The sequence below is a fragment of the Orcinus orca genome, chromosome 5 (genome assembly GCF_937001465.1).
Source record: "Orcinus orca chromosome 5, mOrcOrc1.1, whole genome shotgun sequence".
NCBI classification, from domain to species: domain Eukaryota; kingdom Metazoa; phylum Chordata; class Mammalia; order Artiodactyla; family Delphinidae; genus Orcinus; species Orcinus orca.
Window position 1 is genome coordinate 36352401 of NC_064563.1, and position 13411 is coordinate 36365811.

General features: G+C 38.6%; 1 pseudogene; it reads right to left on the minus strand.

The window, feature by feature from the left end:
* Nucleotides 1–9102: 9102 nt before the first annotated feature.
* On the minus strand, nucleotides 9103–13199 carry LOC117199178 (protein SEC13 homolog; annotated as a pseudogene).
* Nucleotides 13200–13411: the final 212 nt, after the last annotated feature.

Below are 13411 nucleotides of genomic sequence, written 5' to 3' on the forward strand. Positions count from 1 at the left end.
ATATTATAATATTATTATAATATTATTCTCCATAATAATGTCCCTTCCCTTTGAAAAGTCCTTAAATAAAAGAAGGAAGTTGGCCCAATCGAAAAATGTGCAGAAGACCTAAATAGACGTCTCTCCAAAGAAGATATACAGGTGGCCACTAGGCACATGAAAAGATGCTAAACATTGCTAATTATTAGAGAAATGGAACTCGAAACTACAATGAGGTCTTGCTTGAATTCAGCTCCAATGAGTACTTTCACATCAATTTAATTACCCATTTATTGGGTCATATTTTGTATTTGGGCATCTGATCCAGCTTAAAAATCAAAGTCTAAAATCTCAGTTACTGACTAGATTGATCCTTCTAGCTCTTTCCTGCCCAAACTCCATTTAGCCTCATAAAAACCTCTGGTACACTTGATCTCTCCATTTCCCTTTTGAGCTGGCTCTGCACTCTTCCCACTTCTCTTCTTTGCTTGTCCAGCTTAAAGTTCATGATTAATCATTTAACTTTTTTAAACACCAGCCCCTCTTTTTTCTTCTTTCATATTTAAAATGTTTCTTGGGTGGGCTTCTTCTTCCCTTGACCAGTGACCTTCAGTTCTGTCCAGTCCCCCTCCCTTTTCCTTTTTACAGTCTTCATTTTTACTTCCTTATGCCCCATTAATTCATCCCTCACTGATTCTTTTTATCCTGCCAAGTCAATATATTGCTTTCAGGAGGGTCGTTAAGGTTGGTTCAACTCCAAAATTTAATGCACACAAAATTTCTTAATTTCCTGAATAGTTCTGCTGCATTTCAAACTGTAGATCATTCAAAAGGTTTCCATGCAGAAGAGATTTGTATTTTCTTTTCTGTGCATTGTGCTTTGCTAGTTTTTCTATTGGATTCTTGGCCACCTTCTTCTAATTTCTAAGAGCTACTTAACTGTAAATGGAAGGTAAAAAGCCCACTATCATAAATGTTGCCATTTTCCCTTCAGATTTTTCATTTGTTAACTTCGTTTATGCCATCTTTTTCTGTGCTCTAATTTTTAATACATATGTAGTTTTATTTATTAATCTCATAAATTATCATTTCTAATTTTAAAAAGCTTGAAATTCAGCTTTTCCTATTCCAAAATTGTACATACATATGTACACATACATACATTTATCTGTATAATCTTACATGATTTCTTGGTATACTCTAAATGATTTCATTTAGAAATATAAAATATTATTTATCTGAAAATTATTTTCGGTTGAAGTTCTGGTATATTCTTTCTAAATAGCTAGACAGACAGGGAGGCATAACTCTCCCAGACTTCAGACAATACTACAAAGCTACAGTAATCAAAACAGCATGGTATTGGTGCAAAAACAGACATAAGGGTCAATGGAACAGAGTAGAGAGCCCAGAAATAAACCCACACACCTACAGTCAATTAATCAACAAAGGATGCAAGAATATACAATGGAGAAAAAGTCTCTTCAGCAAGTGATATTGGGAAAGCTGGACAACTGCATATAAATCAATGAGGTTAGAATACTCCCTCATGACATACACAAAAATAATTTCAAAATGGCTTAAAGAGCTAAATATAAGACAGGACACCATAAAACTCCTAGGTGAAACATTCTCTGACATAAATTGTAGCAATGTTTTCTTAGGTCAGTCTCCCAAGGCAAAAGAAATAAAAGGAAAAATAAACTAATGGAACCTAATCAAATTTATAAGCTTTTGCACAGCAAAGGAAAACATAAACAAAATGAAATGGCAACCTGCAAACTGGGAGAAAATATTTAGAAACTATGGGATCGACAAGGGATTAATTTCTAAAGTATAGAAACAGCTCATACAACTCAATAACAATAAAAACAAAAAACCTAATCAAAAAATGGGCAGAAAACCTAAATAGACATCTCTCCAAAGGAGACATGCAGATGGACAACAGGCATGTGAAAAGATGCTCCACATCACTAATTATTAGAGAAATGCAAATCAATACAATGAGGTATACCATCACACCAGTCAAAACGGCCATCATTAAAAAGTCCACAAACAATAAATGCTGGAGAGTGTGTGTAGAAGAGGGAACCCTTCTACACTGTTGGTGGAAATATAAGTTGGTGCAGAGACCATGGAGAACAGTATGGAGGTTCCTTAAAAAACTAAAAATAGAATTACCGTATGATCCAGCAACCACACTCCTGGACATACATCTGGAGAAGACTCTAATTCAAAATAATAATGCACCCCAATGTTCATAGCAGGACTGTTTATAATAGCCAAGGCACGGAAGCAACCTAAATGTCCATGGAAAGATGAATGGATAAAGAAGATGTGAGATACACACACACACACACACACACACACACACACACACACACACACACACTGGAATACTACTAAGCCATAAAAAAGAATGAAATAATGTCATTTGCAGCAACATGGATGGACCTAGAGATTATCACACTAAATGAAGTAAGTCTGACAGAGAAAAGCAAATATCATATGATATCACTTACATGTGGAATCTAAAACAGGAAAAGAATATATATATATATATATGTATATATATATATATAAACCTATCACTTTGGTGTGCACTAGAAATTAACAAAACATTGTAAATCAACTCTACTTCAGTAAAAGGAAATGTTTGGGCTTCCCTGGTGGTGCATGTGTCTTTTTGAAATATGGTTTTCTCTGGGTATATGCCCAGTACTGGGATTGCTGGGTCATATGGTAATTCTATTTTTAGTTTTTTAAGGAACCTCCATACTGTTCTCCATAGTGGCTGTAGTAATTTACATTCTTCCTTTTCTTCAGACCCTCTTCAGCATTTATAGTTTATAGATTTTTTTATGATGGCCATTCTGACTGGTGTGAGGTGATATCTCATTGTAATTTTGATTTGCATTTTGCTAATAATTAGTGATGTTGATCATCTTTTCATGTGCTTTTTGGCCATCTGAATGTCTTCTTTGGAGAAATGTCTATTTTATATCTTCTTTCCATTTTATGATTGGGTTTTTTTTTTATATTGAACTGTGTGAGCTGTTTGTATATTTTGCTTTGGGTTTTTTAAAATTAATTTTTATTGGAATATAGTTGCTTTACAATGTGGGGTTAGTTTCTGCCATACAACAAAGTGAATCAGCTATATGTATTTTGCCTCTTTTGGATTTCCTTCCCATTTAGGTCACCATAGAGCATTAGGTAGAGGTCCCTGTGCTGTACAGTAGGTTCTCATTAGTTATCTCAAACTCTTCCAAAAATTTGCAGAGGGAGGAACACTCCCAAGCTCATTCTACGAGGCCACCATCACCCTGATACCAAAACCAGACAAAGGTATCAGGAAAAAAGAAAATTAAAGGCAATATCACTGAAGAACATAGAGGCAAAAATGCTTAACAAAATGTTTGTATATTTTGGAGATTAATCCCTTGTGGGTCACTTCATTTGCAAATATTTTCTCCTAATCTGTGGGTTGTCTTTTTGTTTTGTTTATGGTTTCCGTTGCTGTGCAAAAACTTTTAAGTTTCATCAGGTCTCATTTGTTTTTTTGTTTGTTTTCATTTTCATTACTCTAGGAGGTGGATCAAAAAAGATCTTGCTGTGATTGATGTCAGAGAGTGTTCTGCCTATGTTTTCCTCTAAGAGTTTTATAGTATGCAGTCTTACATTTAGGTCTCTAATCCATTTTAAGTTTACTTTTGTGTATGGTGTTAGAGAATGTTCTAATTTCATTCTTCTACATGAAGCTGTCCAGTTTTCCCAGCACCACTTATTGAAGAAACTGTCTTTGCTCCATTGTATATTCTGACCTCCTTTGTGATAGATTAGGTGACCATAGGTGTGTGGGTTTATCTATGGACTTTCTATCCTGTTCCATTGATTTATATTTCTGTTTTTGTGCCAGTACCATACAGTTTTGATTAGTGTAGGCTTTGTAGTGTAGTCTGAGGTCAGGGAGCCTGATTTCTCCAGCTCCGGTTTCCTTTCTCAAGACTGCTTTGGCTATTTGGGGTCTTTTGGGTTTCCATACAAATTGTAAAATTTTTGTTTTTATTCTGTGAAAAATGCTATTGGTAATTTGGTACGGATTACATTGAATGTGTAGATTACTTGTGTAGTATAGTCATTTTTACAATGTTGATTCTTCCAATCCAAGGACATGGTATATCTCTCCATCTGTTTGTGTCATCTTTGATTTCTTTCATCAGTATCTTACAGTTTTCTGAGTACAGGTTTTTTACCTCCTTAGGTAGGTTTATTCCTAGGTGTTTTATTCTTTTTGATGTGATGATAAGTGGGATTGTTTCCTTAACTCCTCTTTGTGATCTTTCATTGTTAGTGTATAGGAATGCAAGAGATTTCTGTGCATTAATTTTGTATCCTCAACTTTACCAAATTCATTGATGAGCTCTAATAATTTTCTGGTAGCATCTTTAGGATTTTCTATGTATAGTATCATGTCATCTGCAAACAGTGACAGTTTTAGTCTTTTCCAATTTGGATTCCTTTTATTTCTTTTTCTTCTCTGATTGCCGTGGCTAGGACTTCCAAAACTATGTTGAATAAAAGTGGCGAGAGTGGACATCCTTGTCTTGTTCCAGATCTTAGAGGAAATGCTTTCAGTTTTTTCACCATTGACGATGTTTGCTGTGTGTTTGTCATATATGCCCTTTATCAGGTTCAGGTATGTTACTTCTATGCCCACTTTCTGGAGAGGTTTTATCACAAATGGGTGTTGAATTTTGTCACAAGCTTTTTCTGTATCTATTGTGATGATCATATGGTTTTTATTCTTCAATTTGTTGATGTGGTGTATCACACTGATTTGTTTGCAGATATTGAAAAATCCTCACATCCCTGTGATAAATCCCACTTGATCATGGTGTATGATCCTTTTAATGTATTGTTGGATTCAAATTGCTAGGATTTTGTTGAGGATTTTTGCATCTATGTTCATCAGTGATATTGGCCTGTAGTTTCCTTTTTTTGTGATATCTTTGTCTGGTTTTGGTACCACGGTGATGGCGGCCTTATAGAACGAGCTTGTGAGTGTTCCTTCCTCTGCAACATTTTGGAAGAGTTTCAGAAGGATAGGCATTAACTCTTCTCTAAATGTTTGATACCACTTGCCTGTGAAGCCATCTGGTCCTGGACTTTTGTTTGTTGGAAGATTTTTAAATCACAGTTTCAGTTTCATTACTTGTGATTGTTCATATTTTCTATGTCTTCCTGGTTCAGTCTTGGAAGGTTGTAGCTTTCTAAGAATTTTTCCTTATGTTCTAGGTTGTCCATTTTATTGACATATAATTGCTTGTAGTAGTCTCTTGTGATCCTTTGTATTTCTGTGGTGTCCATTGTAACTTCTCCTTTTTTTTTAATTTCTAAATTTATTGACTCGAGTCTGCTCCCTTTTTTTCTTGATGAGTCTGGCTAAAGGTTTATCAATTTTGTTTACCTTCTCAAACAACAAGTTTTTAGTTTCATTGATCTTTGCTATTGTTTTTTTCATCTCTATTTCATCTATTGCTGCTCTTTATGATTTCTTTCCTTCTACTAACTTTAGGTTCTGTTTGTTCTTCTTTCTCTAGTTGCTTTAGGGGTAAGGTCAGGTTTTATTATTTGAGAGTTTTCTTGTTTCTTGAGGTAACATTGTATAGCTATAAACTTCCCTCTTAGAACTACTTTTGCTACATCCCATAGGTTTTGGATCATTGTGTTTTCTTTCTTTTTTTTTAATTTAATTTTATTTATTTTTTTATACAACAGGTTCTTGTTAGTCATCAAGTTTATACACATCAGTGTATACATGTCAAACCCAATTGCCCAATTCATCACACCACCACCACCACCCCCTGCAGCTTTCCCCCTTTGGTGTCCATACGTATGTTCTGTACATCTTTGTCTCAATTTCTACCCTGAACACCAGTTCATCTGTACCATTTTTCTAGGTTCCACATGTATGTGTTAATATACGTTATTTGTTTTTCTCTTTCTGACTTACTTCACTCTGTATGACAGTCTCTAGATTCATCCACGTCTCAACAAATGACCCAATTTCGTTACTTTTCATGGCTGAGTAATATTCCATGGTATATATGTACCAGATCTTCTTTATCCATTGGTCTGTTGATGAGCTTTAATGTTGTTTCCATGACATGGCTATTGTAAATACTGGTGCAATGAACATTGGGGTGCATGTGTCATTTTGAATTATGGTTTTCTCTGGGTATATGCCCAGTAGTGGGATTGCTGGATCATATGGTAAGTCTACTTTTAGTTTTTTAAGGAACCTCCATACTGTTCTCCATAGTGGCTGCATTAATTTACATTCCCACCAACAGGACCAAAGGGTTCCCTTTTCTCCACACCCTCTCCAGCATTTTTTGTTTGTAGATTTTCTGATGATGCCCATTCTAACTGGTGTGAGGTGATACCTCATTGTAGTTTTGATTTGCATTTCTCTAATAATTATTGATGTTGAGCAGCTTTTCATGTGCTTCTTGACCATCTGTGTGTCTTCTTTGAAGAAATGTCTATTTAGGTCTTCTGCCCATTTTTGATAGGGTTGTTTGTTTTTTTAATATTGAGCTGCATGGGCTGTTTATATATTTTGGAGATTAATCCTTTGTCCATTGATTTGTTTGCAAATATTTTCTCCCATTCTGAGGGTTGTCTTTTCATATTTTTTATGGTTTCCCTTGCTGTACAAAATCTTTGAAGTTTCATTAGTCCCATTTGTTTATTTTTGTTTTTATTTCCATTACTCTAGGAGGTGGATCAAAAAAGATCTTGCTGTGATTTATGTCAAAGAGTCTTCTTCCTATGTTTTCCTCTAAGAGTTTTATAGTGTCCAGTCTTACATTGAGGTCTCTAATCCATTTTTAGTTTATTTTTGTGTATGGTGTTAGGGAGTGTTCTAATTTCATTCTCTTACATGTAGCTGTCCAGTTTTCCCAGCACCACTTATTGAAGAGACTGTTTTTCTCCATTGTATATCCTTGCCTCCTTGGTCATATATTTGTTGACCATAGGTGCATGGGTTTATCTCTGGGCTTTCTATCTTGTTCCATTGATCTGTTTCTGTTTTTGTGCCAGTACCATATTGTCTTGATTACTGTAGCTTTGTAGTATAGTCTGAAGTCTGATTCCTCCACCTCTGTTTTTTCTCCTGAAGTCTGCTTTGGCTATTCAGGGTCTTTTGTGTCTCCATACAAATTTTAAGATTTTTTTGTTCTAGTTCTGTAAAAAAAATTGCCATTGGTAATTTGACAGGGATTGCACTGAATCTGTAGATTGCTTTGGATAGTATAGTCATTTTCATAATGTTGATTCTTCCAATCCAAGAACATGGTATATCCCTCCATCTGTTGGTATCATTTAATTTCTTTCATCAGTGTTGGGTGCATATATATTTATTATTGTTATATCTTTTTTTTTTTTTTTTTTTTTGGTACGTGGGCCTCTCACTGTTGTGGCCTCTCCCGTTGTGGAGAACAGGCTCTGGACGTGCAGGCTCAGTGACCATGGCTCACGGGACCAGCCGCTCCGCGGCATGTGGGATCTTCCTGGACTGGGGCACGAACCCGTGTCCCCTGCATTGGCAGGTGGACTCTCATCCACTGCACCACCAGGGAAGCCCATATCTTCTTCTTGCATTGATCCCTTGATCATTATGTAGTATCCTTCCTTGTCACTTGTAACAGTATTTATTTTAACATCTATTTTGTCTGATATGAGTATTGCTACTCCAGTTTTCTTTTTTTCTTTCTTTTCTTTCTTTTCTATTCCCTCACTTTCAGTCTGTATGTGTCCCTACGTCTAAAGTGGGTCTCTTGTAGACAGCATGTATATGGGTCTTGTTTTTGTATCCATTCTGCCCGTCTGTGTGTTTTGGTTGGAGCATTTAATCCATCCATATTGAAGGAAATTATCGTTATGTATGTTCCTATTACCATTTTCTTAATTTCTTTGGGTTTGTTTTTGTAGGTCTTTCTTCTTCTCTTCCTCTTTTGTTCTCTTCTCTTGTGGTTTGATGAACATCTTTTTTTTTTTTTCGATGAACATCTTTAGTTTTGCTTCTGGTTTGCTTTTTCTTTTGTATGTGTATATCTATTGTAGGTTTTTGGTTTGCTGCTCCCATGAGGTTTTGATATAGCAGTCTATATATGTACAAGTTTGTTTTAAGTTGCTGGTCTCTTTCCCACGTAGTGAAGTTCCTTTAGCATTTGTTGTAAAGCTGATTTGGTGTTGCTGGATTCTTTTAGCTTTTGCTTGTCTAAAACTTTTGATTTCTCTGTCAAATCTGTATAGAGCCTTACTGGGTAGAGTATTCTTGGTTGTAGATTTTTCCCTTTCATCACTGGAAATATATCAATCACTCCCTTTTGGCATGCAGACTTTCTGCTGAAAAATCATCTGATAACCTTATGGGGATTCTGTTGTATGTTATTTGTTGCTTTTCCCTTGTGGTTTTTAATATTTTTTCTTTGTCTTTAATTTTTGTCAGTTTGATTAATATGTGTTTTCATGTGTTCCTCCTTGGATTCAGCCTGTATGGGACTCTACATTTCCTGGACTTGAGTGAGTGTTTCCTTTCTCATGTTAGGGAAGTTTTTGGCTATAATATCTTCAAATATTTTCTCAGGCCCTTTCTTTATCTCTTCTCCTTCTGGGACCCCTATAGTACAAATGTTGGTGTGTTTAATGTTGTCCCAGAGTTCTCTGAGGCTGTCTTCATTTCTTTTCATTCTTTTTTGTTTATTCTGTTCTGAGGCAGTGATTTCCACCATTCTGTCTTCCAGGTCACGTACCCATTCTTCTGCCTCAGATATTCTGCTATTGATTCCTTCTAGTGTATTTTTCATTTCAGCTATTGTATTCTTCATCTCTGTTTGTTTTTCTTTAAATCTTCTAGCTCCTTGTTAAACATTTCTTGTATGTTCTCAATCTGGGCTCCTATCTTTTTCTGAGATTTTGGATCTTTTTTTTTTTTTTTTTTTTTTTTTTTTGTGGTACGCGGGCCTCTCACTGTTGTGGCCTCTCCTGTTGCAGAGCACAGGCTCCAGACATGCAGGCTCAGCAGCCACGGCTCACGGGCCCAGCTGCTCTGCAGCACGTGGGATCTTCCTGGACCAGGGCACGAACCTGTGTCCCCTGCATCGGCAGGTGGACTCTCAACCACTGCACCACCAGGGAAGCCCTTTGTATCATTTTTACTATCATTACTGTGAATTGTTTTTCAGGTACATTGTCTGTCTCCTCTTCATTTAGTGTTCTTATGGGTTTTTATCTTGTTCTTGTGGGGTTTTATCTTGTTCCTTCATATTTCTCTGTTATCTCATGTGTCTAACTTTCTGTGTTTCTGATATTCTTTCCACAGGCTGCAGGATCATAGTTCCTCTTGCTTTGGATGTCTGCTCCTGGTAGTTGAGGTTGGTCCAGGAATTTATGCAGGCTTCCTGGTGGGAGGGACTTGTGCCTGCCCTCTGGTGTGTGGACCTGGGCCTTGTCCCTCTGATGGGAAGGGCCCTGTCAAAGAGTGTGTTTTGAGGTGGCTGTGAGCTCAGTATGACTTTAGACAGCCTGTCTCCTGATTGGTGTGGCTGTGTTCCTGTCTTGTTGTTTGGCCTGAGGCTTTCCACCACTGAGGCCTACAGGTTGTTGGGTGGAGTCAGGTCTTGGTGCTGAAATGGGGACCTCTGGAAGAGCTCATGCTGATCAATATTCCCTGGGGCTTCTGCTACCAGTGTCCTTGAGCCCACAGTGAACTATAGTCCACCTTCGCCTCCCCAGGAGATCCACCAAGACTCCTATGTAGGTGTCACCCAAGGTCCTATGGAGGTACTTCTTTGTGCTGGGTCCCAGTTCATGTGAGGCCTTGTGTGCACCCTCGCAGAGTTGAGTCTCTGTTTCCCCTAGCCCTGTGGAGCTCCTGCACCCAAGCCCTGCTGGGCTTCAAGGCTTAATGCTCTGGGGGTTCTTCTTCTCAATGCCAGACACTTAGACTGTCTTGGCGGGCTATTTTTATGTGGGAACATCCCTGTATAGCCTGAGTAGGTTTAATATTTTTTGGTGCAAGGGCTATTTTTAGTACAGATGTCTGCCACCTCTTTCCTCAGTGTATGCTGGTCATTATCCCCTTGTTAGGAGGTGTAACTGATGTTATGGTGACCAGAGCCTGCACTGGATATTGAACAGGGCATCCCCTTTGCTCTGTGGTTGTCACTGCCCTGACAGAGGTGGGGTCTGTTCCTTAGTTGTCGTAGTATAGGCCCCAAGATCTGTTCCTTAGCTGTGTTTCTGATCTGTGGTGCAAGGTAGGCAGGATTGGAGCACTCCCACTGGGAGGGAAGCCACTCAGTATTCCTCTTCTGGAGCTGTTCACCTATAGGTGTGCTCTGTCATGTCACCTTTCACCCATTGTGTGAGCTCTCAGATTACACTACTGTTGGCCCCACTCTAGGCCTCACCTTAACCATAGGTATGCTGGCAATTGGCCCTGGTGTCTCTCAGACATCGTTTTCACCATGCCACCAGCATAGATCCACTAAAGTCAGGTCCCAGGATTGCAGTAATCATGGATTTGGACCTGCTGTGGGCGCTATGTGAGCAGCTCAGACTGTGGCCTGACCTGACACCCATATGTATGTGCCCACGAAGTCTACAGCTGCTAAAGCTAGACCTGTCTTGGCTGGGAGCATTCGTTGTCCATTCAGATGTTCTGTAGATGCTGAGTTTACAAAGCCAGTCGTGGGAGTGTCAATTTGCTGTTTGTGCAGCTGTGAGGAGAGATGTCAGCTTTTCTTCCTTAGCTACATGGCCCCTGGGGCTCAGCTGTGGTTTCAGCCCCACCTCTGCATGTGGGTCACCAACAGGGGTCTGCTCCAGAGGCTTCCCTGTAGTACATGAGTCCACCCCAGTGAGGAGGGGGCATGGAGGTTGTGGCAGCCAGGGTTGCGAGAGTGCTCCCCATGGGGGGGACTGGGTACAGAGGAGGAGGTGGTGGCCACTGGGGTCACGGGAGCCCTGGTGGGGACGGGTCCCGTGGGAGAGCTGGTGGCTTCAGGAGGGAGAAACTAGCCATTTTCTTAACCATATCTCTTATTCACTGAAACCAACTTTACCATATATTAATTTTCTATATGCATGTATGCATGTTTCTGGAATTTATATTCTTTCCCCTCATTGATCTCTCTATTCATGAACTATACAAAACTGATTTAACTCCTGAAGAGCTATAAAAATCACCAAGTTAATATATATACCTATTTTTGTGCCTTTAGTAGATATATTATTATTTTTAGAAATAATATAGAAAAATCTTTTATTTTCTTAGTCATTCACAAAATAACTTTTGCATCTCTTTGACTTTCCATGAAGTAAGAAGCAATATATGATAGAAATTTAGATGCTTCTCTGTGCCTTGCTTTCCTTATACTGGGAAATTAGATGAATTAATTCATGTTTATCTCTTAGAGTGGGCATATAATAAGTACCCAGTGTTAGCTATTATTTTTAAAAATGAGTAAATTAGGACGCCTATATTTCTCTCTACCTCTTTTACCACTATTCTATCCTCATGCCCTTCTGCCAACTTTTGTGAGGTTTTATCATCTCTTCTGTAACCATAATTAATCCTTTCATGGTGTGTCCATTGCTTGAGTCTAAAATTGAAAATATCAATACACATTGTTTCCATTATTGTGATTTGTTAATATTGATTTCAAAGTGTCTTTAATTTAATTTTTAATCATGTGTCTTCATCAAGTCACTAATATTATCTATCTTCCTAAACATATTCTATTCGTGGTAAGGGATGCAATGTAATTATTGTAGATACATTTCCCAGAACCCTCTGAATTTTTATTTCAATCTGGACCAGGTGCTCTCTGGGATAGATGCCAACCTGTCATCCTGACTTCTTGTCCTGGATTAGAGTCAGTTATCTTGGATCTCCAGTCTTTACCTTCCTTGAATTTTATTCTTGTTTTGGCTAAAGAATATCTTCAAAAGTAATTTTCTTAAAAGCATGCATGAGGAATAAGCCTACTGAATTTTTACAAGTCTGAAAGTGACTTAATTTTCCCTCTCATTTGATTGACATGTTTACTGGATATATAATATTAAGTTCATAATTATTTTTTTTCTCAGAATTGAAGCTATAGCATCCAGGCATTTTTGTTTTTGTTGTTTATAAGCAATATGAATTTATTTAAATACTTTGGAAACACCCCCCTGCCCCCACAAATGATGCCTGCACCTAAAAGTTACATAAAAATGACCCAAAATATTTTAAAATAATAGATTTGAAGGTCATTTGTAGTTTTTCCCTCTTAACAAGAGTGCATTCAGCTGGACAGTATATTACAAACCATATCAAATCATGTTAAGGCAGATGATGAATCTGGTTGCATTTGTTATGACTCCCAGGAGCAAGTGATATTGTGGGAGTTGGGCATTCTTCCTCCCAGGTGTGTGGTCAGTTGGCCCAGGAAAGGGCAGTCCTGGAGGCAGCAGGTAGAGAGCCAGGCCCTGCCTGTCTTGTCACTGCTCATTCTCAGTCACTTTTCTGTGACTGAAGTGGATATGGAACCCTGGCCCTTGTTGGCATCACTGATGCACACCCACTGCCAGTTGACTGACTCCTTCCACAGGGTCACGTTATTGTCTCTGCCTGAGATAGCCAGGACGTTGGCTGTGATGGACAAGCTCACATGCCATACAACATCATTGAACTTGTGCAACAGTTTGGGAGACCATGTATTGCCCGTGGCATCATCACAGGTACAACTGAACACTCGACCATCCTGGGAGCAGCTGGCAATGGTGCTGGTAGGCAGGCCAATGGAGCTGGCCCAGGCCATGTCTCAAACCCAGTCACTGTGTGCTTTCAACTTCTGCTCTTCCTTCCACTGGCTGTCCTGCTCCTCCTTCCACAGTTTGATGAGGTTGTCACAGCTGCCTGATGCATATTTCTTGACGTAGTTGGACTTCTGCCCAGATGGCTGGTCTATGAAGCTTCCAGGCATGACAGCAGGGGCCCAGCTCACTGCTTTGAAGCCAGTAGTGTGAGCGTTATTGATCTTCTTCACTTCCCACTGGCCCAACATGGAATAGGTCAGTAGGGAGATGGCCCCATTGAAGCTCCCATAGGCCAGGATCAGGCCCCTGATACCCAACTGAATGTGCTGTAAAAATATCTGTGATTTTTATTGGTAACAAAATCACAGGTATTGCTATAACTCCTGTAGTTTGTGCCTACATTCAGAATGGATAGAAATGCTAAAGTTTAGAGATTAGAGAAAATAAAAATATGATTTATTTCCTTCCAAGTTCACAGACCTCCTAAATTTTATCCATGGACTTTTATTGATGAACCCGTGAGTTAGAGTAAAAGCTTTTTGAGGTGTGGAAGACT